The following is a 25266-nucleotide window of genomic DNA, read 5'->3' as shown; positions in this document are numbered from 1 at the left end:
GCCTTTCAAGTGGACCATAAACACCTAGCATTCAAGGTCTCCTTCATCTTGACCCAACAAACCCCCTCCGCACACTGCACACAGGCCCCTCACACTTCAATCTCTCCATCCCCTCACTACCCAGCAAACATGCCAGCATCCCTCCTGACTCTGGCTCCATGCTTCTGCTCTGGCTACCCTCTCAGTCTACAAAACCCTCCGTGTCCTCTGTGCCCATCCAAATTCTTCTTTCCTCCAGGACCCAGATGCTTTGATCAGTGTGTGCCCCATTGAACGTAGGGCACTCTGATGGCCCTGGTCCTGAGTGTGGAGGCTCGTGACCCCGCCTAGACGTCCGTCTGGGATTGCTCTTCCAGTGCCTCATGGGTTGGTCTAAAGATGATATCGAGTGAAATTCCACTCCAGGAAAGAAACCTCTGTATTTTATAGTCTAGGAAACTAATGCATGGAGTGATTGAGTGACTCATTCTAGGAAACAAACTAGAAATAGGAGGTAGCTGGGCACAGTGGAAAACACTTGGTTCTCTAAAGTTAGAAACACCTGACTGTGAATCCTGCTTTGGCAATTTACTAGCTGAGTGACCCCAAGCAAATTGCTTCACCATCCTGAACCACTTTTTCTTCATACATAAATTGGGAAGGATAATATCTTCTTTGCAAGATTGTTGTGAAGGTAAGAGATAAAGTACATAAAATACCGGACGTACGAAATTTAACTGCAGGTTTCCATTTTTTCTTAATTTTATTACACTGTCTCTTTCTACAAGACCAACCTCCTTGAAAGTATGTTCTGTGTTGTATCAGTGCCCTGTATGCTCCATAACACCAGCGCAGTTCAGAGCATACCGTGGGGCTATCAGAAATACATTTTTAAGTTTAAAAAAAAAAAAATAAGGTTGTTTTCTGAAAGAACAATATTAACTTAAATGAACAATAAGTTGAAACCTACTCTCTTGTTTTTTTCCATTCTTATTGCTCTGGTATGCTCTTATCTTTTACATATATTCCCATATGTGACAAAATATTATGTAAACAAAGAAAATGTTAATAATGAATGAGATTTATAGCCTATAAGAGAGTCGTGTTCTTGAACAAGATTTGGTTTTAATTCATGAAAAATAATGAATTATTCCCAATGTTAATTTATATTTTTGTATAAAACCGCCAGATATCAGAACTGAAAAGGTTTCCTGAACCATGCCAGAGGGTAGCTTCTAAGTTTAGAAGTTTAGTGTGCTCTGGCACAATGCCACTTACAGGGTGAGAAAAGTTCATGATTTCCCATTGTGTGAAGTCACATGTACAAAGTCCTTTTGTCCAAGTGGCCTTGTCATGTGACATCATTAAATATTTTTCACTTGGCCTTCTAATCACGTCCAAAATGTCATACCCCTAGAAGCAATTCGATGTATGAATAAATGGAAATTTGAGGTGAGGCTCAAAGGGGTCACCAGAATTATACTGTGACTAGTGAACCAAACGCAGACATCTCCAAGTTTACTTAAAACATGTACAAAGTGAGAAAAATTCAAATTAAGAGCTAAAGTCATATCAGGGTTAAGAGGTAAAAATAGCAGATGGGTCAGGTTATTGGAGGACAAAGAGTGAAGGAGGTTCTTTTGTTTGCGAATAGAGTTTGAATCAGGATGGAGTTCATAGCATTTGAGGACTTGTTCATTTTTCCAAAAGGAAACAAAAGCAAACTGATGATTTAGTAGAAAATAGAAGACAAAAGAATTGGAATTTTACTTCTCACATGACATGAATACAAACATGCAACATTTTTCTTATTTTGAAACATCACCAAGGGTTATTTGGCAGGAATATTATTTTTAAATTCCTGCTTTAAGCTATTCATTTTTACCTTCTGAAGCAGTCTTTGTCTCTTACACCAGACGCGATCCCCCTATCGCTGTTAAATCACATGAACCCACAAAAGCCTGTGTCTGCTTGTTTCATTCTACAGATTCTCAATCAGCCTTCATGAATGCTTGTTTTGACACTGCGCTGTTAGCAATTCTGTGTGCACTCCCCAGGCTCCTCCTTTCCTTCAATAACAAATCTTCATTAGACTTCAATTTTTCAGCCATTTAAACCCTGACTACACATTTTAGAATATTATCTAGCTCATCTATTTGCCAAAATTATATGGTAACTTTTTCAATAAAAGATACAGTTGTTGTGACACAGCTCCACAATTTCTACATGTTAAAACAATATTCTTTTAACAACAATATTAGCACGCATTTGAAAAATTATTGGACGGGAGGAGTGTTATTTTCTTTAAGGATTTCTTGAGAAGGAGCCACATACCAAGTCTGTATTACACTCTCTAACAGAAATAAAGGAGATGAAAAGAAATTGTAAGTGGATGAGCTATTCCCCCAGTGGTGTTAATTATGGAAATGAATTCTGGGGCCCCTGATGAAAGCTTTTTTTCCCTCGCTTTCCTGCCTAGAAGGGTTAATAGAGCTAAGGCCACTTTAAGGGTTGAGCAAAGGAAACACAGCCCAGGTCTTCCACAAATCTCTAAAGGGCTTCCAACATCCAGAATCATCTAGTTCTTTGCCATTACCCAGGAGTCTCAGGAAACACTGATCTTCCTTTCATGGTGCCCTTGTGAATACTGGTCTTATTGATTTAAAACTGATGGCACTGGAATTTCTAAAGAAAGTGGTGCTCTGGATAGGGAAAGTGACACTTTTTGAAGCTGCACAAATTTCAAAGAAGACTGAGAAAACACCAGTTGACCATCTCAAAAAATGATTTTTAAGAGGTTTATGGAGATTATGGGGGGACTAGAGACCCCAGTATCTCCCACACTTGCATACACTGGCTTTTCTTCCTCTTTACATATTTCTCCTTAATAATGAACCTCCCACCTCCCTGGCAATCAGCCAAACTGAAAAGGCCTACTGCACCATAGTTTGAAGAATATGTCATACTGTATTAATACAAAGTAAATTTCAGGAATCATGTACTTTTGTAGAGTTCTGCTTTCCCTAACTTTAAAGAAAATACCTTTTATTTTTCTCCTTGGATTCACTATGTGGAGCTAAGACCAATGTGATGCTTTTAATATTTGATATGTGAATCTAATAATATGAATTTTCATTGCCCATTATAGTTTACAATGCGCTTCCTTTTATATAACATTGTTTCTCAAACAGAGCTAATCATAGATATCATGGGGGAATAGAAGATCAAAGAATAAAGAGCATCAATTTATTTTTCCTGCTGGTAAGACATTTAAAATGTTATTTTGTATTAAAACAAATACACATCTATTTTAAGTATAATGCATAATTCACATGAATTTCTCAGATGAGACTTCAAAGACATGTCAGGACTAAAATTTGCAGCTACAAGCTTTGCCCGTGGTCTGCTAAGAGCATTAAGGGTGCTGGGTAGAAATTTGAGTAGGATAGGTAAACATTTTTCTTATTTTATTCCCCCATGCCAAAAAAATGTACAGTAAATAACATGTTTGTCCATTTACCAAACGAAACTTAGCTTAGAAAACTCAGGCTTGGAAGGTTCAGAAATTCTCCAAATCAATTTCCCACTTTCTACTTGACAGGCCCCTTTCTGGCTGCTTCTCCACGAGTGAGACCTCAGTTTACAATGGTTTCGCTGGTATGGAAGGCTGGATAATAGCCTTCTCAAAACTTCCACATCCCAATACCCAGAACCTGTGAATACATTACCTTACAATCATCTTATTTTTCTGATGAGCAAACTGCGGCATGGAAAATATTAAAAGCATGACCAAGAAACATGAATATACACTCTACAAAAGAATATTAAAGTGTCAGTGGGCATATATAAAAAGATCCTCAGCACCCTGGTCATCAGAAAAATGCAAATTAAAATAATAATAAGGTACCTACATATGCATTAGAATGGCTAAAGACAATATTAAGTGTAGACAAGGCTATTGAGCAACTGGTGCTCTCATATATTATTGATGTGGGGTGTAATATGATAAAAATCACTATGAAAACATTTTCACAATTTCTTGTATGGTAAGCATATACTTAGTGACACCCAGCATTCCCACTCCTAGGAATTTACTGAAGAGAAATAAAAACATATGTCCGCACGGATATTTGTTATTTTATTATTATTAAATACACAAAACAAAAGTTCCTAGCAGCTTTTTTCACAATAACTTAGACTGGAAATAACTCATAAGTCCATCAATAGATGAGTGGACAAATTCTGGTATATCCATATAATGGAATACTTCTGAACAATGAACAGGAATAGTGAAACACGCAAAACATGCATGAATCTCAGAAACATGCTAAATACAAGAAGTCAGATACAAAAGAGTACATACTGTATGATTCTGTTTACTCTAGAAGAGACAAATCTAATCTATAGTGATAGGAAAGCAGATCAATGATTGCTTGGGTTGGAGGTTTCCAGGTTAACTTGAAAGCAGTACAAGGAAGCATTTTAGGGTGATGGAAATGTTCTTTATCTTGATAGTGTTGGTAGTTATACAGGTATATAAATTTGACAAAATTTGTAGAAATTAACCCTTAAAATGAGAACACTTCACTGCATATAAATTATACCTCAATAAAATTGATTTTTAAACAATTTACAGAGCCACACAGCTAAAGTCATAAGGCTTGGATTTGAAACCAGGCCGTCCAACTCTAGAGTCTGTGCTCTCACCACTAGATAATACTGCCTCTCAGGGCTATTCAGGTACCATCAACGCAAACAATTGTCCCTAACTGTGTGAATTAAAATTCCTTGACACTCCTCCCACCAAGAGATGGAGTCTAGTTCTCCTTCCTGTGAATGTGGGCTGGCCTGTGAGCACCTTGACCAATAGAGTAAAGCAGAAATGGCACTATTCCAGTTCTGAGATACCCTTTAAGAGGCTGGCAGCTTCTACATTGGTCTCTTAGAACTCTGAGATGCCTTACAAGAGGCCAAAATACCCTGCTTGAGAGCCTACATGGCTCAGAGCCCTGAAACTTCATAGAGTGGGAGAGGGCTCCAGCCGAGCCCAGCTTCCTGCCATTCTCCAAAAGACACAAAGTATATGAGTGAAAATGTCCTAGACCCTCCAGACCAGACAACCCCTGCGTGAGTACTACTGAATGACCCCACACAACATCATATGGGGCAGTAGAATTGCCCAGCTGAGCCCTGCCTGAATTCCTGACGCACAGAATCATGAGATATAACTTAGAAGCTATTGTTTTAAACATTAAGTTTTGGGTACTCTGTTGTGCAGCAGTTAACTGGAAAACTGATCGAAGGGCATTATTCCCTTTTTGTTGCTGCTGGGGGTTTTCAGTGCTTCATGGAAACCTCTCTCTCTAGCATTCCAGATGTGCTACTATAATTGTCCCACTCATAAGCTCAATAAAGGATGAACAGCTGAATTATGGAGGTCCATCATCACTTGTTACAGCAAGTCTATAAATAAAGAGAAATGTGAAATTAGAACCACCAGGACGCCCTGCTCAGCTACCGCATTAGGGCTACTGATGGTTCTTCGTTGTATTTACGGTAAGGTATAGGTGATCTGTAGCACTCCTAACCCCAAAATTAAACAACTTCAAGCTTTTGTGCAGTAACTAGATACTTATATAATTGTTCTATGAAAGGTGACCTTTTCTGAAACACTGCATCATTTACTGGATACAGAGAAGCCATTGGATGCAGCAGAATGAAGATTATTTTCTGAAATATTGGGCGATGTGTGACTTCAGCCTCTATGCTAATGCAGTATGATAAATACAAAGTACTGAGGCTTCACTCTACGGGCTTAGCTATAAAATGCCAGCTGTCCCTAAGCACCAATCGCTTGCCACTCAAGAACACTCAGTGTAAAGAATAGACCTGTGCCCAAACTGGCAGAGGAGCCCTTGTGGGTACTGCAGATGCAAGAATTGTCCGGACTATGCTAATGCCATTCAGCTAAAAATGCTTCCACTTGTTATAATTTCTGAGTGTATTCTCCTGAAATCAAAGTTTTAAATTCAGTTGTTTGGTTGTGTGTGTGTGTGTGTGTGTGTGTGTGTGTGTGTGTGTGTGTGTGTGTATACAACAACCCAGACTCTTTATCTACAGTCTGAAAAAACAATATTGAATGCTAATGCTTAAATGATCTGCCACTACTATTAGTAATGCCAGGTCACGTCCCTCCTGGCATAAAAGCCCCTACGAGCCACTAACTGAAAGCTACTTACCACAGCTGAAAAATTCTGACATGGTCTCCCCACTGCCAACCTCTTTCATCTGACGTTGTCTTTCCCTTCCCTGTTCTCTAGTTACAGAGGCCTTTATTAAGCACTTATTATGTGCCAGGTTCTGTGGCAAGTTCTTTAGATGTATTATCTGATTTAATATTCATAACAGCCCTGGGAAGCAGATCCTATTGCAATGTTACAGGTAAACAAATTAAAACCTAGAAATTGTGTATCTTGGCCAAGGTGACATAAATATTGGGAGTTAGAGCCAGATATTTAACTCTCTATAGACTGATTCAATCCCCAAGTGTGTATCTTCCTTGAATTCAGACCATATATCAAACTGCCTTATTGATCTCGCCACTTGAATGTCTAATAGACGTCTCAAACTTAACGTGCTAAGTGATCCAACTCAGAAATTTTGTGTTGGCAAGGATGTGGAGAAAAAGGGAACCCTTGTATACTGCTGGTGGGAATGTAAATTGGTGCGGCCCCTGTGGAAAACATTATGGAGGTTCCTCAAAAAATTAAAAATAGAACTACCATATGATCCAGCAATTCCACTCCTGGGTACATACCCAGAAAAAATGAAAACACTAATTTGGAAAGATACATATTCCCCAATGTTCACAGCAGCACTATTTACAATTGTCAAGATACGGAAGCAACCCAAGTGTCCATCAACAGATGAATAGACAAGGAAGATACACACATATAATGTGTGGCATATAATGGTACACACACATATATGTACCATATAATGGTACACACATATAATGGAATATGACTCAGCCATAAAAAGAAATGAAATATTTCCATTTGAAGCAACGTGGATGGACCTAGAGAATATTATGCTTAGTGAAATAAATCAGACAAATACTATATAATATCACTTACATATGGAATCTAAAAAATAATACAAATGAATGTATATACAAGACAGAAACAGACTCACAGACATAGGAGAAAAACTTGTGATTACCAAAGGAGCGGGGAGAGGGACAAATTAGGAGTATAGAATTAACACACACAAACTACTATACATAAAATAGATAAACACAAGGATTTATTTTGTAGCACAGAGAATTACACCCAATATTTTGTAATAACCTATAATGAAATATAATCTGCAAAAAAAAACCTTATTATCACTTAGATGTACACCTGAAACCAACACAGTATTGTAAATCAACTATACTTCAATTAAAGAAAAAAGCACATGGAACAAAAAAAAGAAAAAGCGAAGTTTTGGTTTCCCCTTTTTATCCCCATCTTCCCAGCCTCAGTCAGTGGCACCACCCAGTTGCCAAAGACAAAAGCTTACGTGTCATTTTTCATTTCTCTCCTTCCCTCAACACCAACATCCAATTTCTCAGCAGCTCCTGTTAGGTTTCTATCCAAAATGTAACCTGAATCTGCCTACTTCTCTCATCTCCATTGCTACAAGCCTAATCTGAGCCATCTTCAACCTCCTACCTGAGATGAGAGTCTCCTGCCTGGCTGCCCTGCATCCTCTCATTTGGTCATCCTGCAGTGGCCATAATGGTCTCTATGAAGAGGTACCACTCACTCCTTAAGACCCTCCCATGCTTTCTTCCCACTGCACGTAGAATGAGAGCTAAACTCCTCTCTATAGCCTCCAAAATTACTTGATCTGGCATCCCTGCCACTTTTCAACCTCTCATTGCTTGTTATTGTCTTTTTTTGTTATTGTTGCTGCTGTTGTTTGGGAAGGGGAACTCAAAATCTGAGAGCTGTGTCAATCATACTCCTTAATACATGGTGCATTGTCATCTTTGATCAACATAGATCCCTCACTTGTTTGTTAGTTGGTTGGCTTATTTCCTTTTGTCCAAATTCCCCACTTGCACTTCCACTTCCTAATGTGTTTCATTTTTATGTCTTATTATAAATTGTGTATTGATGTTTTGTGTACATATATTTCTAATTTATGTAAATGATACTGTGTAACAAATCACATTCTTCTTCTTTTCAAATCCAGTGCTGTGTTTTGAAGATACGTTTATGTTGCATGTTGCATGTTGCCTCTAGTCTATCTTCTCATTGCTGTATATTACTCTCTGGTCCATCCATCACTTTTTGACTATCTGTCCCCTGGGGAGTGGACACCCAGGTTAGCCTGGCTCCCACTCTGGACGACCACAAACAATAAGCATCCCATTATTGTGGACTTATGTGAGAATTGCTTTGCAATATATTTCAGAGTGGAGTGGCTGGGTAATCTTGTATATTTAATTTGAAAATATACTGCCAAATTGCTCTCCAGAAGGCTATACAGCCTGTGTCCCCCCCAGCAATACATAACAGCACCATAATCCCTGACCCAGTGTTCCTGCCAACCTAGGCATTATCCCGCTTTCTGAATTTCATCACTCAAATAATGGAAAGTTTATGATAGCTGATGACTTTGAGCACCTTATATGTATCATAGCACTTTAGGTCTCCTCTTATGGAAATTGCCTGTTCATGGCCTTTGCCTATTTTTCCCACTAGGATTATGTGTTTTTCTTGCTGATTTTTGCAAAAGTTCCCTTCTAGTGCTGGATATAATCCCCTGAATGATGTTAGACAATGAAAATATTTTCTCCCAAAGTATCATCTGTCTGTTAACTTTATCAATGTTATTTCTTGTTAAGTAGCAATTTTTTGCTTTGATAAAATTGAATTCACGTTTCTTTCCTTCATGATTTATGTTTCTGAATATTTTTAGGAAGTCCTTTCTCACCACCAAGATGCAGGTAATAAGGCTTTTTGTTTTTCCCTTCCAGGGCTTGCAGCTCTTTTTTCCCATTTCTTATTGCTTGGAAAAGCCCTCCAGTTTATGTTACATAGTAGCAATAATAGCATTTTTTTCTTGTTCCCAGTTTTAAAGTAACTGCATCTTCAGTTTTTCCACAAGTATAGTTTTTGTTGTGAGTTTTCAGTTAAAGTGAGTCCCTACAGTTCCTTGTCTTCTGATAGACTGACCATAAACAGGTATTGACTTATTTATGTTTTATCAAATGATTTTTCTACATCAATTGAGATTAATAATATTTTAATAAACAATTATAAATGTTTTACGTTAGTCTACTCATGTGGTGAATTATGTTGATAAACTTTTCTCACGTTAAACCATCCCTTCATTCCAGGGATAAGAAGGATAACTAATCTTTTATATAGAGTTTGACATTTATGATCATAAGTAAAACAGACCTATCATTTTCTTATGTGTATTTTTTTTGTCTTATTCCTATCTACTTCCAAAGTCATTACACTGGCGTCACAGAATGATCTGCTCAATTCATTTCCTATGTTCTGTAAGTACTTATATAAGATAGAAATTGACTGTTCCTCCAAATGTTGCTAATACTAATGTAAAAAACCATCTGTACTTGAGATCTGAGGGGACGGTTTGTCTTTTAGACACCCTTTTAGCTAGTAGTTATTGATATTTAAGTATTAGGTACTATTGATATTTAACTGGTATATCTAAGTTATCCATTTCTTCTTGTGCCAATTTTGACATCTTGTAATTTCTTGGCATTTGTCTATTACATATAGGTTTTCAAATGCTATAATACTCTTTTCTTATTTTTTTAAATCTTTCTTGAGACTGACCTTATTTCTTTTTTTTTTGATTTTGATTCTTATTTGCATTCTCTCTCTTTTACCTTTATTTGCATTTTTTTAAATTTTGATTCTTATTTGCATTCTCTCTCTTTTACCTTTTATTAAGTGAATATTTTACTGAAGTATAACATACACACAGAAAACTGTATATCATAGGTGTGTAGCCCTATGAATTTTTGTGAGGCATATATTTTGGAATAGAAAGGGTGGATCAAGCACACATATGTACACAAAAACACAGGTACAAAAATTATTATAGCAATATAATTTGTAGCTGCCAAAAGTTAAAATAACCTAAATGGTCATCAATGATAGGCTAGATAAAGAAACATTAGTATGTTCACATCATGGAATACTATGCAGCAATAAAAAGTATAAACCACTACCACACACAAAAACATGGAAAAATACACAAACATAATGTTGGACCAAAGAAACCAGATACAAGTGGGGATATACAATATGATCTCATTTATATAAAATTCAAAATAGGCAAAAGTAAATTCTGGTTTTGGGGGTCAGAACAATGGTTAACTTTGGGTGGTCAGGGACTGGGAGGGGCTTCAGGGAGGGATCTGGGGTGCTGATATTGTTCTATGTTGTGATCTGGGTAGTAGTCACAGACGTGTTCACTTTGTAAAAATTCTGTGAAATACATGTACTTATGATTTATGCACTTTTCTATGTATATAATATACTTTAATAAAATATTTACAAAAGAGACACCGACTGTCACAGTGGAGCAATTACAAACCCTAGGAGGAACCCACCCATGGTAAGAACGTTTCAAAAAAGCGATTTCAAGAGGTTAAAAATAAAGACTTGGCAGAGTTACAAGACAAATGCATACAAATAAGCAAACAAACAAAAGGAGTGGTAATATTAAAATTAGGCAAGGTGGAAAATAAGGTTAAAAGTACTGCACGGGATACAGATGAATATAATGTGATGGTTAAAAAGCACAATATTTATCAAGAAGTCATGATGGTCAAAAGCTTTCTTACACCTAATAAAATAGCTACATACATAAAGCAAGTCTTCTAGAACCTACTTAAAAGGCAATTAGAGGGCTTCCCTGGTGGCGCAGTGGTTGCGAGTCTGCCTGCCAATGCAGAGGACGTGGGTTCAAGCCCTGGTCCGGGAAGATCCCACATGCTACGGAGCAGCTAAGCCTGTGTGCCACAACTACTGAGCCTCTGCTCTGGAGCCCACAAGCCACAACTACTGAAGCCCGCATGCCTAGAGCCCGTGCTCTGCAACAAGAGAAGCCACCCAATGAGAAGCCTGTGCACCGCAACGAAGAGTAGCCCCCGCTTGACACAACTAGAGAAAGCCTGCACGCAGCAACAAAGACCCAATGCAGCCAAAATTAAAGTAAATAAATAAATAAAATAAATAATTTTTTAAAAAATGCAGTTAGAGAGGGAGAAGTCAGCACACTTCTTTCGGAATCAGAGAATCTGGTACTCAAAGACAAGGAGAGACTGAACAGTATATCAACAAATTCAAATTAATAAATCTTTAGAATAAATTTGGAAATCTCAAGTAGAAATATACAGTCTTCATATACCATTAAATATTTACAGAAATCAATAATATAAATATCCAAAAACTGTATAAATTAAGTTTATTAATAACCCATAAAATTAAGAATAAATAATGAAATGTTGAGCCAAAGTAGAAAATATTAACTACTTGGAAAGTAAAAACGTATTTTTAAATAGCCATTAGGTCAAGAAGATCACAAAGCTAAAATGATAAACTCTATAGAAAGCAATAGAAAAGGAAAACACTTCATACATGAACTTATGGTACACAAAGATGTATTCAGAGTTAAAAGATAATCATGCATAGTCACAATGCCTTTATTATTTTAAGTAAGAAAAATAAAAGATGAAGAAAAATTTGCTGTCTAGGAAATTTTAAAAGATTATTAAAACTTTTTTTTGCAATTTAGGAAGAGAGAATTTATAGAGAAAAAAATTGAACCTAACAAAATAAGAAACAAAATTTAGTAGAATGATTAATGAAGCCAAATGCTGGTATTTCAAAAGAACCAATAAAATACACAACCTGTTGCAAACTTGATAAAGAAAATAAAAGAGAAAGTAAAAATATGAACAATTAGGGATGAAAAAAGAGACAAATTACAATGTAAGAGAGTTTTTTAAAAATTATGAGACAGAATTACATGAAACTCCATGGCAACAAATTTGCAAATCTAGAGGAAATGGATAATTTCTCAGTAAAATAAAAATGACCAAAATTAACCCAAGAGGAAGGCACGAAAAATTTTGAATAGACCAATTACCACAGAAGACATTGGAAAGGTCAAAAAGATCTTCCACTGAAAATGTTACCTACTGGTTTCATAGCTGAAATCTATCTAACCCTTAAAGAACAGCTAGTTCCTATATCTTTTAAATGATTCCAGGCCATAGAAAAAAATACAGAGGTTCCTGATACATTTTACAAAGCCTGCACAACTTTAACACCAAAACTTTGAAGAAGAAATAGATGACTGTAATCTCACTTATGTATATAAATGCAAAAACATCTTTTTTAAAAAAGCAAATAGAATCTAGCAGGATAACTAAAGAATAAAACAACACAAATAGGATTTATTCAAAAAATGCAAAGGTTGTTGCACATTAGGAAGTCTATCAAAGTAATTTGTTAGAGCAAAAAGGGAAAAATTTGATCATATCAAAGACGCAAAGAAGGCATTTAATAAATTCAACAATCATTCCTATAACACTCCAGGTAGGGGGTGGAACTTCCAGAAGGCCTGAGTGAGAAGCTCAGAAAATACTATCCCCCCAAAACAATGATAAAACTTAACAAAATTGTCAAAAACAATCACTTCAAACTCTAGAAATTAACCAAAGCATAAAACAAATTTAAAAGTATTATTTACTCCTGGTTACATTCCTTGTTGTGAAATCTCTTTTGTCTGATATTAATATAATCACTCCAGCATTCTTCAGATCAGTTTTTTTTTTCTTTTCTATTTTTATTCTCTTTGTATCTTTCTATGCAATGTGGACTTCTTGTAGAAATCTCATGTCATTTACATGTAATGCAATTAGTAATATGGTTGGGTTTAAATATACCCTTTTGCTATTTGTTTTCTATCTGTTCCGTCTATCCTTTGCTCCTTTTTTCTCTCTTTCTTACATTAAAAAAAAAATTTTAGTATTCCATTTTATCCACCATTGACTTATTGATATACTTCTTTTGTAGCAGTTGCTCTACAGTTTATAACATACATCTTTCTTATCTTCTACCTTCCAATAATTTTCTAACACTTCCTACATATTTTAAGAACCTTACAACAGTATACTCCTACTTCTCCCCTCAAACACATTTTTGTCATATATTTTAGTTCTGCATATGTTATAAACCTCACAATACATGCTTATTTTCTTTAAACAGTCAATTATCTTTTAAAGAGATTTTAAACGTGAGAGAAATGTATCTCTGTTTAACCACATATTTAACATTTTCAGTGCTTTCTATTCTTTTGTGTAGATCCAAACTTCTTCTAGTATTATATTCTTCTCTCTGAAGAACTTCTTTTAACATTGTTTATAGCATAAGCCTGCAGGAAATAAATATTCTCAGTTTTTACTCACCTTTAAAAAACTTGTATTTAACTTTCATTTTTGAAAGAGAGGTTTGTAGTTTATAGAATTCTAGGTTGACACTTTTTTCCTTTGACAATTTAAAAATACCACTTTATTGTCCTCTGGCTCTGACAAGAAGTCTGTTGTCTTCCTTATCTTTGTTCTTCTCTCTATATTGTGGTCCCCCAGGCCCCTGTCTGCATTTACAGTTTTCTACTTATCAACAATTTGGTCATGACGTGCCTGGGTGTGACTTTCTTTGTATTTAATCTGTGGCTCATTGGGTTTCTTATATGTGCAACTTTAGAGTATTGATCAAATTTAGACATTTTTCATCCATTACTACTTCAAATTTTTTTTTCTCCTCCTCCATTCTAGGATTCCAATTACACAAATTTTAGACTGCTTGGTATTGCCTCACTACAGTGATGTTTTGTTCAATTTGCCCTCAGTTTTTTTTTTTTTTCCCCTTCTGCCTTTTATTTGAAGTTATGTCTTTTTACTGTGGTGTCTAAGCTACTGTTAATCCCATTCAGTGTGGTTTTCATTTCAGGTATTGCATGGAGAAAAATAAAGTAGGGAAGGGAGATAGAAGCCAGGTGGATATTTGAAATATGGCCATCAGGGAAAATCTTACTGATAATGTGAGATTTGAGCAAAGTCCTAAAGAAGGTGAGGTCAGGAGATTCAAGTCTTCATCATCCTCCAAAGCTTTTTCTATTATACTTTTAGCACCTTTTCCTACTTAACCTGTTCTTTTCCTTTAATACAGTAAGGATAGTTTTCCATTATCTTCTGTATGTTCCTTCTTGTCTCAGAGTCTGTTTAATTATGTTCTTTTGTACTTGTCTCTCTCCTGTCTTCTTTTCCCTTATTATTATTATTATTATTATTTATTTTTTGTGTGTGTGGTACGCGGGCCTCTCACTGTTGTGGCCTCTCCCGTTGCGGAGCACAGGCTCCGGACACGCAGGCTCAGCGGCCATGGCTCACGGGCCTAGCCGCTCTGCGGCATGTGGGATCTTCCCGGACCGGGACACGAACCCGTGTCCCCTGCATCGGCAGGCGGACTCTCAACCACTGCGCCACCAGGGAAGCCCTTCCCTTATTATAGATTCCTTTTGCTGCTTCTCTTGTGGCTTCTACATCTATAATGGTTTTATTTTACTCTTTCATCCTTTCCAAAACTTTGACTACTCACTCTTCATCTCCTTTCACCTTATACTTGAATACTTTTATCTCCTCTTTAGTTTCTTACTTCTAGGAACCACATTTTTTAAATTTAATTGTGATCAGGAGGAAACATTCTGTGGCATAAGTCTTCACATGGTGAATATCCTTTACCTGATTTTTGCTTGTCATGTACTTTTTTCTTTGTGGCTGCTTTTTGGTTATTACTCAACTTTGAATGAGACCAGTTCCTCCTGGAGCAATTACTTACAAAAGCTTGTGCAGGAATGGTTCATGAACTGAATAGAGACAGAAGGCAGCTTGGGCTTAGGACTTTCTCACACTTTCCTACCATGAACGTGCCAACACTTCCTGTTCTCAAAGTTTAATGTTCTGGACCACTTTGGGGGTAAGCAGAAAGTTCACTTGTCTCCAGTATGCAATGTTTTTTTTTTTTTTAAATGATGATTTAGTAATTATTGTTCCTCGTTATTTTATTATCATCAGTAGCTGAACTGATTGTCACTTATGCTTGTTCACTCATCTACCCTATCAAACTGACAACTTATTCTTATAGAAATGACAAGTCCACTCAGATTATCATTCAACTCCTCATCTCTTGCCTCTCTCTGGTATTAAGTCAGGTTTGGGATACTCCCACAGCTCCACCTCCACTCTGCTAGATCTACTGATACAAGAAAGTAAATAATGGTTTGGCTCTCAGCATGGCCTACTTTGGAAAAAATCATGTGCTTCCCAAGTCTGTCAAGGTATGTGCCCACCCTTGCTGGGTCCCATTATTTGATCCACATATTACTATATTGACAGCTACTCCTCATAGACTGTTGTTCCCTGGCTTTTCTCCTTCCTTATTTCATATTCTTCTCTGTGGTTTGCTATTGTTGTTTTGGTATTGTTGGTTTCACCGAGCAGAGTAAAAGAGAAGCTTTGATTCCAATCTTTAATTGGAAGTCTCAACAGTTTATTTTAATGCAATTCAACTCAATAAATATTGCGTGCCGTGAGGAAAAAGGGTCTGTGTTTAATGCCAAGGAGAGTAAAAAGATAGAGGTAGAAACCCATAGCAAGCATCTGAAAAACACAAGTAATCCCATTCTTTTGGAACACAAGTGAAAAGAAAGAAATCCACATCTATCACTATAGTGGCAATAGGACTGTTGTTTCAGCAGAAAAGTCTTTGCAACTTTGCCTTAAGCGAAATAGTCCAGTTCCTGTTCTGGGAACCCTCAGAACTATCCTAATAATAACAGTGCTTGGAATTATTAATAAATGATGCTGAACCGTCTAAATAATTATGGTAACTAATATTCAGTATGTTTTTTGGTCGGTACTTTCAGACCCATGTGGGCCACTTAACAAAATAGAGTTTCATGAAAAAAAAGACCAAATGTAGGATAAACACTTCTCTGAAGTGGTTCCTTGCCTAGCTAGGAATGTGTGCCTAGCTAGGAGTGTGCCTGTACCCAGCAGGCTGAAAATATTGATCACTCTTCTGTGGTAATTAAGCCAAAAAAGACTTTGTGTCTCTTCAGGAGGCCAGGTAAAAAATAAATGGGATCAAGGGGCTTTGGGGACCCTGATGATGCTGCAGGCAAGGAAATGGATTTCAATACAACTAAGCAGGAAAGGGAGTTGGTGGCCACTTTTTATTCTCCTTAAATCTGGGAGTATTGGGACCAAAAATTAAACTGCAAGATTTCACGAGGTTAAATTGCTCCTCCTGTCTGCCCCAAATCATGACAAAAAGGCTTCACCTCAAAGAACTGGTAAATGACTCTCAAAGTATTTGCTCATTCATTTACCCACCCCCCCCCCCTTATATTCCTGTCCATTCCCTTTTCTCTGTCTCCTCTGTATTCACCAGCAGCCATATTCTTCTCAGTCTCTGGGTTCTGGGAAGAAACCAATGAAGCTCTGACCTGCTATTTGTAAAACAGATCTTACAAGGTGAACAACGGGCTTTTTGTTCTGTTTCAGAGTCTTGTGGGATGTCCTACAGATGGACTAGCTATGGGAGCCCTTGAACTGGAGAGGAACCTGGGATGAAAAAGCTTAAGCCCTGCTGACCTAACATCAGCTCTTGGCTTTCAAAAATGCTAGCATAAGCCCTTGTCAAATTTGTGATAGATGGTTCTGGATTAGAAATAACTACATGTAAGTAGATTTCTAGAGAATGTATTTGATTAACACATTAGCAGTAATAACTAGATGGATCTTATTGGGAGAGATGGAAGGAAGGGAATTGACAATTATGGAGCTAAAACCTCTTATGGAACAATGGTTCTCTGAAATGTAGTCCCCAGACCAGCAGCTTCAGCGTCACCTGGAAACTTGTTAGAAATGCAAATTCTCAGGCCTCTCTTCAGACCTAGTGAGTCAGAAATTTTGTGGGTGGGTCCCAACAATCTGTTTTAACAAGCCATCCATTCTGATGTACGTTAAAATTTGAGAACCAGTACACTAGGGGAAGAAAAAGAACTCAAGGTATAGATCAATAGTTTTCAAAGTTTCACTAGCATCAGAATCACCTGGAGAGCTTATTAAAACAAGGATCAATGGACCCTACTCTAAGAGTTCCTGATTAAGTAGGGCTGGGTAGGGGGGAAGATGCTTTGCATGCTAACAAGTTCCTAGATGTTATTGTTGCAGCTGGTCCAGAGACCACACTTTGAGAACCACTGGTCTACACAAAAAAGGTGAGTAAGTGCAAGACTTCCTTGGCTCCAGGTTAAAAAAGGATTTTCTGGACTGAGGAGTTGGGGTCGGTGTGGGGTGGGAAGAGAAGTGATCACTGCACACACGTGTCAGTGATTTATACAGAGAAAGGCTCAGCCTGCTTTGGGCTCTGGGGAGGCAGCAAGGCCTTGGAAGTCAGGGGGTTAGTTTCACTCACCAAGTTTTCTGCTGTCCGTGTGTGAGAGAGATAGGAAAGTAGTAGAAAGAGCCAGCAGTCCAGAAAGGACCAAGGAGACAATCTTCAAAGTGGCCTGCATGAACCAAGCATCAAGGACCAACCATAGTGGTGACAGGTCAGTAGACACCTACGGGGAGAAATCAGTTTGTAGAGCAGATCCCCCTCCTCAGACCCTGACCACCTAGCTCCTCCAGAAGCCTCCAGAACTCACTCATGAACTGGGGAAAAGTGGTGACATTTCCAAATGGACTTACAGTGTCTTCACCACCATGTAGTGACAGGACCAATACCATCCCTAAAAGGGTGAAGGAAGAGGGGGTCAGGGTACAACCAAAAGAGTATATTTGAAAGGGTCCATTCTGTTAGCATCTCTCATAGCCTCTCTGAGATACTCTCTTTTTTTGGAGTATAATTGCTTTACAATGTTGCGTTAGTTTCTGCTGTACAATAAAGTGAATCAGCTATGTGTGTACATAGAGCCCCTCCCTCTTGGAACTCCCTCCCCTCCCATCCCACCCATCTAGGCCATCACAGAGCACTGAGCTGAGCTCCCTGTGCTATACAGCAGATTCCCACTAGCTATCTATTCTACACATGGTAGTGTGTTTATGTCAAACCTAATCTCCCAGTTCATCCCACCCTCCCCTTCCCCGCCATGTCCTTAAAGATAGGGATTTTGAAAATTTAATTCCAATGATGCTTAGTCAACAGGAGTAAGGTGTAGCACCTAATGATAAACCCTTCAAGCTTGGACCTGAAATGACTGCCTCAGTTACCCTACCCAAGGGACGGGCCTGATGGAGGCATAAAGTAGAAATTGAGTTCTAAAACACAAAACGACTAATTACGAGGAAACAATTGGTAAAACTCAAATCGAGGGACATTCTACCAAACAGCTGGCTTATACCTTCAGATATGGACTGCATTTTAGATTTTGGAACTGTAGCAACAGTTTCCTAAATTTGAACAAAAATGAACCTGACTTTGTCTGTGGGTGTGGTAGATACAAATTCACAGAACAGAATAGTGAAGTTCATAATTCATCACAAAGAACTTACACACCAAGAAATAGAAATTGTTTCTTTTTTTCATTTTTGAATTATTTTTGAGCTTTTAATAGTTGGTGGTTGATTTCCTTCTTTGGGTGGTTAGCATGCTGCTCTCAGAGTGGGGTGTGCTGGAATTGTCCAGGGCAGGTGTGGAATATCACACAGTCTTGATTTCAGTCTTTCCCAGGGTGATAAGAGCCGCAGAGTTTACTGCTGACATCTGAGACAGGAAGAGTGGCTTCTTGCAATCTCTTTCAGAGTGACTGCTCTTTGATTTCTCTCCTACTGTGATCTTTCTTGCTTCTGAATTTCTGTAGCGCTTGCAATCTGAACCCAGCACCCTAACACTTGATTTTATCCGGCCCGGTATTTTTTCCCCAGTGTTTCATGTACAAATCACTCATCTCCCAACCCAGATGTAACCTTCTCAGAGGCAGGAACTGTGTCTTCCATTACTTTTGCATCCTGAATAGCATTGCACTGTACCAGACCCCTGTAAGCACGGAAGAAACATTGAACAACTTATTCACAGAATGCAGTGAAGGAATGAATAAATGAGTGGTAGTGTCCATTTTTCCTATTATTCAATTTAAAAAGCAGCTCCTCTCAGAAATATGTCTGTTGGATTTGGGAGAAGTTGAATAACAAATTATCTACTAAAAAGCTTAAGAATTCTCCATCTGCACATGACAAGTTATTATTTGATCATTCATGGTTACCTGTATATTCCTTTTAACTCCCTGTTAGAGAATTACTGCATGCCTCATTGTTTAGGGCCAATAATGATGCATCTATAAGCTTACTCGTTGCTCATCTCAAGTGAGCTGTTGGACAAACCAGGCAAGACGGTGAAATAAGCAAAATCTAGCTCTGATGTCCCTCCTTCTTCTGGCTACTCATACTCTCCTAAAATATCCCCCTAACCCCACTCTCCCATCTTCTTCTTAACTGTCAGTCAACCAATCAATTAGCTGGTAAGAGCTACAGTATTACCCTTCTATAGGACTACTTTTCTTTTAGAACAGGAGTCCTTAAGAGCTAGCTTTTAGACTCTAAAGAAATGTATCTCTAAATTGTACACTTTCATATATTGAAAAGCCAGTGGGAGAGAGATTCAGGGACCAGGTTCCTTAAATCTCTCCTTCTAGGAAGAATCCCATTTTACCTGTTCAGGAAGCCAGTGCTAGTAAGATTTATTATGAAAAGAAGCCCATTTCTATATGAAGTTTAGGAACGCAATTTTTTTTCATTTTACATAGCTATGGTCATGCTTTGGGGAATGGATTTGGGCTAATGATACTTACAAATCACTGGATTATAAATCAGAAAGACATTTATTAATTTGTTTATGCTTGCTTGTTATTAGAATATTCACGTATTCTGTTTAAGACATAGATGTCAAATACCTGGTAGAAGTGTCAACAATTTCTCCTAGCATGCTCACAGCAGACATTGCTAATTAAGCAAGCATCCTTTCCTTCTTAACACAGTGCTCCAGGCAACCGTTGCCATTGCTCTGGACTGGTATGCAAGATAAAACCTTTCTGCCATGGCTATTCTTCCTAAAATCAAGATGCCTAGGAAGTAATAATTTATCAGAATATTATTTGGTAAGAATGGAACCAGAGCAAATGACCTATTACAAAAAAAATTTAGGAAATAAAATAACACAAGTGAAAATAAATTAGAACTAAGGAATTATAAAGTAGAGTAGGAAGTCAAGACGAGAGGAGGGGCGTGGCTTTATGTAGTTAATGTCATTAGAACTTGATATAAATTAACTGGATTCAGAAGTTAGGAAGAAAGGAAATGAAAGAAGGGAGTAGGGAAGGGAGGGAGGGAGGGAGGAAGTTTTTGGATGGATTGTCACATGAGGGATGAGTGAGTTGTTAGACAGTGTCCTTATTTCTGTGACACATGCAGCAATGAACCTCTTAAGGCTATCCCTCAGTAAATGCCAAGGGCATAAGCCATAGGCAGAATTCAATGAAGGCAGTTTCATAGTGGGTCAAGATAATGTGTTCTAATTTGATACCCAAAAAAGAACCTAGACTACTGAGAAGTGTGGGTGGATAATCCCAAAGGGAATTTGATGGTTTTGCAGAATATTTCCTACGTTTGGGAAACTACTGCCAACCCACCATACAGTACAACTTTGCCAACCCACTATATAGGACAACTTTGCCAACCCACTATATAGTACAACTTTGCCAACCCACTACATAGTATCACTTTCTAATGACCATAATACCAAAAAATATTATCATCCTTGGGTAAGACCTGATAAAATATTACTCTTCCTCTCTCCCTTTTAAGTAGTTTTTAGAGTTTGCCAGAAACTTCTGTCATTGCATTCCCTCATACCATTGCTATGCCCTATAATAAGATATTTCTGAATTAGTTATATTTTAGAAGAATTGCATCTTGCAAACATATGAAACATATTAAATTGACAATATTTTTCTCCTCCATAGAGTAGCACATACTGGTACTGTGTTCTCAAACATAGCAGTTGTAATGTCAGTCACGTCCCAATCAAGAACAGTTCCTGGTACACCTAAGTGCTCAATAAATATACATTGAATAAATAAATATCAAGGAAAAAATAGATAAATAAATATCAAGGGCCCTCATATTATTTTCTCCCACATGCTCTAGGTTTTGAAAGAGTTTGTCTAGTAAACAATTTGCATTTGAAAAATAATGAATTTGCATTTTCAGATCAGCATGACATAACTTTGGCCCTGTTAATTCCGATTTTTTGTGCTGTTTGATTCTTACTGAATTTCACTTACAGAGAAGGAAAGACCCTTCCTGTTTTGGAACATTGCCTTCGTTTTGAATCTTCTCTCAATAATATGTGCATGATCCTTACCGCATACCGTAAACAAAACTAAATTCCAGAGAGACGGGACTTCCCTGGTGGTCCAGTGGTTAAGATGCTGCACTCCCAATACAGGGGACCCAGATTCGATCCCCGGTCAGGGAACTAGAATCCGCATGCCACAACTAAGACCTGGCACAGCCAAATATATACTAAAAAAAAAAAAAAATTCCAGAGGGATTTAAGAGGTAAGTGTAGAAAGTTAAAAAAAAATGTTTTGGGCTTCCCTGGTGGCGCAGTGGTTGAGAGTCCGCCTGCCGATACAGGGGACATGGGTTCGTGCCCCGGTCTGGGAAAATCCCACATGCCGCGGAGCGGCTGGGCCCGTGAGCCATGGCCGCTGAGCCTGTGCGTCCGAAGCGGGAGAGGCCACAACAGTGAGAGGCCCGCGTGCAGAAAAAAAAAAAAAAAAAAAAGTTTTAATTAAAAAAACTAAAAGAAAATTTAGATGAATAGTATTTATCTTGCCCACATTTAAGAAAGGAATCTAAGCATTAAAACATTAAGAAAAGTGACAGATTTTATTGTGTAAAAGTTAAACTCTTCTGCACATAAACAACCCAAAGACAAACAAAAAGTAAGACTATATTTTCATTAATATGTAAAAGTTTACTAGCCTTCATTTACAAAGCATTCATACAATCAACAAGAAAAGTAATTTCTCAATGGAAAGATTGGCAAAAGACATTGACAATTTTAAGAAGAAAAAGTAAAAATAGCTATGAAAAACATTTAAAAGTGGTCAGCACTACAGTAATACATGGAAATTAAAATGACATACTCAATCTGACCTATCACTTTAGTACAAATTCGAGGATAATAATACTTAATACTGGCAAAGGTATAGATTTTCCGGAAAGCATTTTGGCAATATGTGCCCCAAACCTTTAAAGTTCCTGGGCAAACCAGGGCAAGGTTGTATGTATGATGTTATTTTTTATCATGTTATTTACAATGGCCAAAAACTAGGAAAGAAATCTAGATATCTAAAGAGAAAGGGAATGGTTAAATTAAACCATGTCATGGGAAAAAATTTTGATGAAATTGTGAAATCATGAGAAAATTCATATGAAGTAATATTAAATGATCAGAAAGAAACCATGTATAGATATACATACAGTGTCATTTCAGTTATCTAGAACCTATATATCTGTATATGCATAGAAACAGTTTAGAAGAAAATATACCAAAAGATTAATTCTGTGTTGTATTAATATAAATGATTTTTTCTTCTTTGTACTTTTCCTTCATTTTCCAAAATTTTCGCCAGAGCTCATGTATTATTCTCCCAGTTTTTATTCATTTATTTATTTTTGAGATGTTCTTTTTTTTTTTTTACATCTTTATTGGAGTATAATTGCTTTACAATGGTGTGTTAGTTTCTGCTTTATAACAAAGTGAATCAGTTATACATATACATATATCCCCATATCTCCTCCCTCTTGCGTCTCCCTCCCTCCCACCCCTCCAGGGGGTCACAAAGCACCGAGCTGATCTCCCTGTGCTATGCGGCTGCTTCCCACTAGCTATCTACCTTACATTTGGTAGTGTATATATGTCCATGCCTCTCTCTCGCTTTGTCACAGCTTACCCTTCCCCCTTCCCATTCCTCAAGTCCATTCTCTAGTAGGTCTGTGTCTTTATTCCTGCCTTACCATCTCTCAAGTTTTAAAAGGTACCATATGGAATAAAAAATGGAATGCCTGATCTAAATGAAAAATTCTAGAATGCTTCCCTATAACCCCTCAGTTCTTTCTAGGTGAGTACATTCTCTGGGCTCTGTTGTTCTCTGGGTTCTGGTGTTTTATGCCCTGAAGCTGTTCTCAACTTACCTCCCCAGGTGCAGGTGCACTTCAGTGATGGATGATAAAATTTCTCTAAGACTATATACCTAAGTTACTAAAAGCCAGGTCAAGCCAGATGTGTTGTTTGCAGTAAGAAAAGCAGACAGACAGTCACAAAGAGATAATCAAAGGGATCCCCGTCAGACTTCAGGAGCAAGCTTTCTGTCCCTCCCAGGAGCCTTCCTTGAATCCCGCTGGAGGGTTAGGGGTTCCTCTTCTGGCTTCTCGTGTTGTCCTGACCTGGCATCAGCATTTAATTCCTTGTACTGAGATCATCTATTCGTGTGCCCTTCTCCCCTCCCGGCCCAGGCTGAGAATTCCTTGTCGCAAATCTCTGTTTGACTCATCTCTGTAGCCTCAGAACACAGTAGTGGTCAATCAGGAAAGCATTTCTTGCCTAGTGCTTTCACCTGCACCTCGACCCTTAAAAACAAATTCAAATGATAAGTGAAAATAGTAGTTTCTTGAAACTAAGATCAGGGAACGACGTTGAATCCTGCCTGCTTCCTCAACTCCACATGGCAAATCAGACATATATAAAATTGGTGGTTTCGGATTGTTCTGGCCCAAAGCAGCTCTATGAAACCCAACCCTTGCATCATTATCTCATGTTCACTTACAACTTTCTCCATCCAACACACTAATCATTAATTTAAATAACCCCTTCTTTTAATAACTTTGCTTGGAAATGACTGCCTAAAACCATGAACTAGAGTTGAAAGTTTCTCATTTCACTGAAATTGGACCAACATTTCCTGTTATACACTAACTGCTGTGGTCACTGGCTGTTCCTGGCCTGTTGAGCCAGGGGCCTCTTTTCTGTTAGCTGCCCAGTTGTCTCATTTGTACAGCAGAGGCCAAGGCGACAGTGAGCTCTGCGGTCTGCAGGAAGATTCTGCAAGCCAGTAAAATCCTTCCATTTGGGACTTGCCTATGCTGGAATATCAGTGCTGTCTGCTCTGCTTGCAAACCTTCCCAAGCCTTGTCCATCTGGGACACTAGAATCCTTAAAGGACCTCTACTCTGAAGTCTGGCCTGACTGCTCTGGTCTCTAGGCCCTCCTCTGACTTTGTATGGGTTTCATCCCATGTCTGTTTCTCTCACTAGACTGTAAGTTCCCTGAGGGCAGGGATAATAGATCATGTATTTTTGTAGCACAGAGCCTGAAACACAGTCAATAACAAATTGAATTGAACCACTGGGGGGAAAAATAGATGTTTTTAGTGCCTATTATATTTTTAGACTCACTCTGGGAGACATCCATTTCTAAACAGAATTCTAAGCTTTTCTAGGACACAGTGTAGTTGATAGAAATCTTTGATTCATAGTCCTATCATCTCTTAGCTTTATATACTAGTAAGTTAATATCTCTTGACCTTCAATTTCCTGAGCTATAACATGGGAGTGATAATAATAGCATTGTTGTCAGGATAAGTGAAATTATGTCATTCTCCTAGCACATAGTAGGGGGTTAATAGTTTTTCAGCTGTTGGATGAAAGACTGTTGGATGCAACCAAGGCATAGGTACTGAATCACCTACAGGTGATTCAATGTATAGCCAGAGTTGGGAACCACTGGTATAAACTTGGGGGATAGGTTTTGCACCTGTAAAGTAAGCTTTAATACTAATGATATTGCCAAGGTAGCCAGTAAATTTGGGTCTCTTCCTGTTTTGAAAATTTTATGAAGGAATCTCACTGCAATCCACTGATCAAAAGATAGCTATTCATACTACATGTAAAGCACTATGTTAGGTATACTAGGAATATTTTTTAAAGTATATTAATAGGTCCCATCTACCTTTGAGTAATTTGCATATGAAAAGCAAACTTGTCCATTTCAAAGAAGCTCATAATTTCAGTTTTACAAGGAAGGACCAACTCAAGAATCACCACCCATATTTCCT

At 37.8% G+C, this 25266-nt stretch overlaps 1 protein-coding gene across 1 annotated transcript in view; it reads left to right on the top strand.

Moving 5' to 3' along the window:
• Nucleotides 1-25266, top strand: part of TSEN15 (tRNA splicing endonuclease subunit 15) — a 538803-nt gene that overhangs the window by 239513 nt on the left and 274024 nt on the right. The gene's annotated exons all lie outside the window — the stretch shown is intronic.

This window comes from Tursiops truncatus, chromosome 1 (genome assembly GCF_011762595.2).
Source record: "Tursiops truncatus isolate mTurTru1 chromosome 1, mTurTru1.mat.Y, whole genome shotgun sequence".
Taxonomy (NCBI): domain Eukaryota; kingdom Metazoa; phylum Chordata; class Mammalia; order Artiodactyla; family Delphinidae; genus Tursiops; species Tursiops truncatus.
Note: the sequence above shows the minus strand (reverse complement) of the source record. Positions and strands in the feature narration are given on the sequence as shown.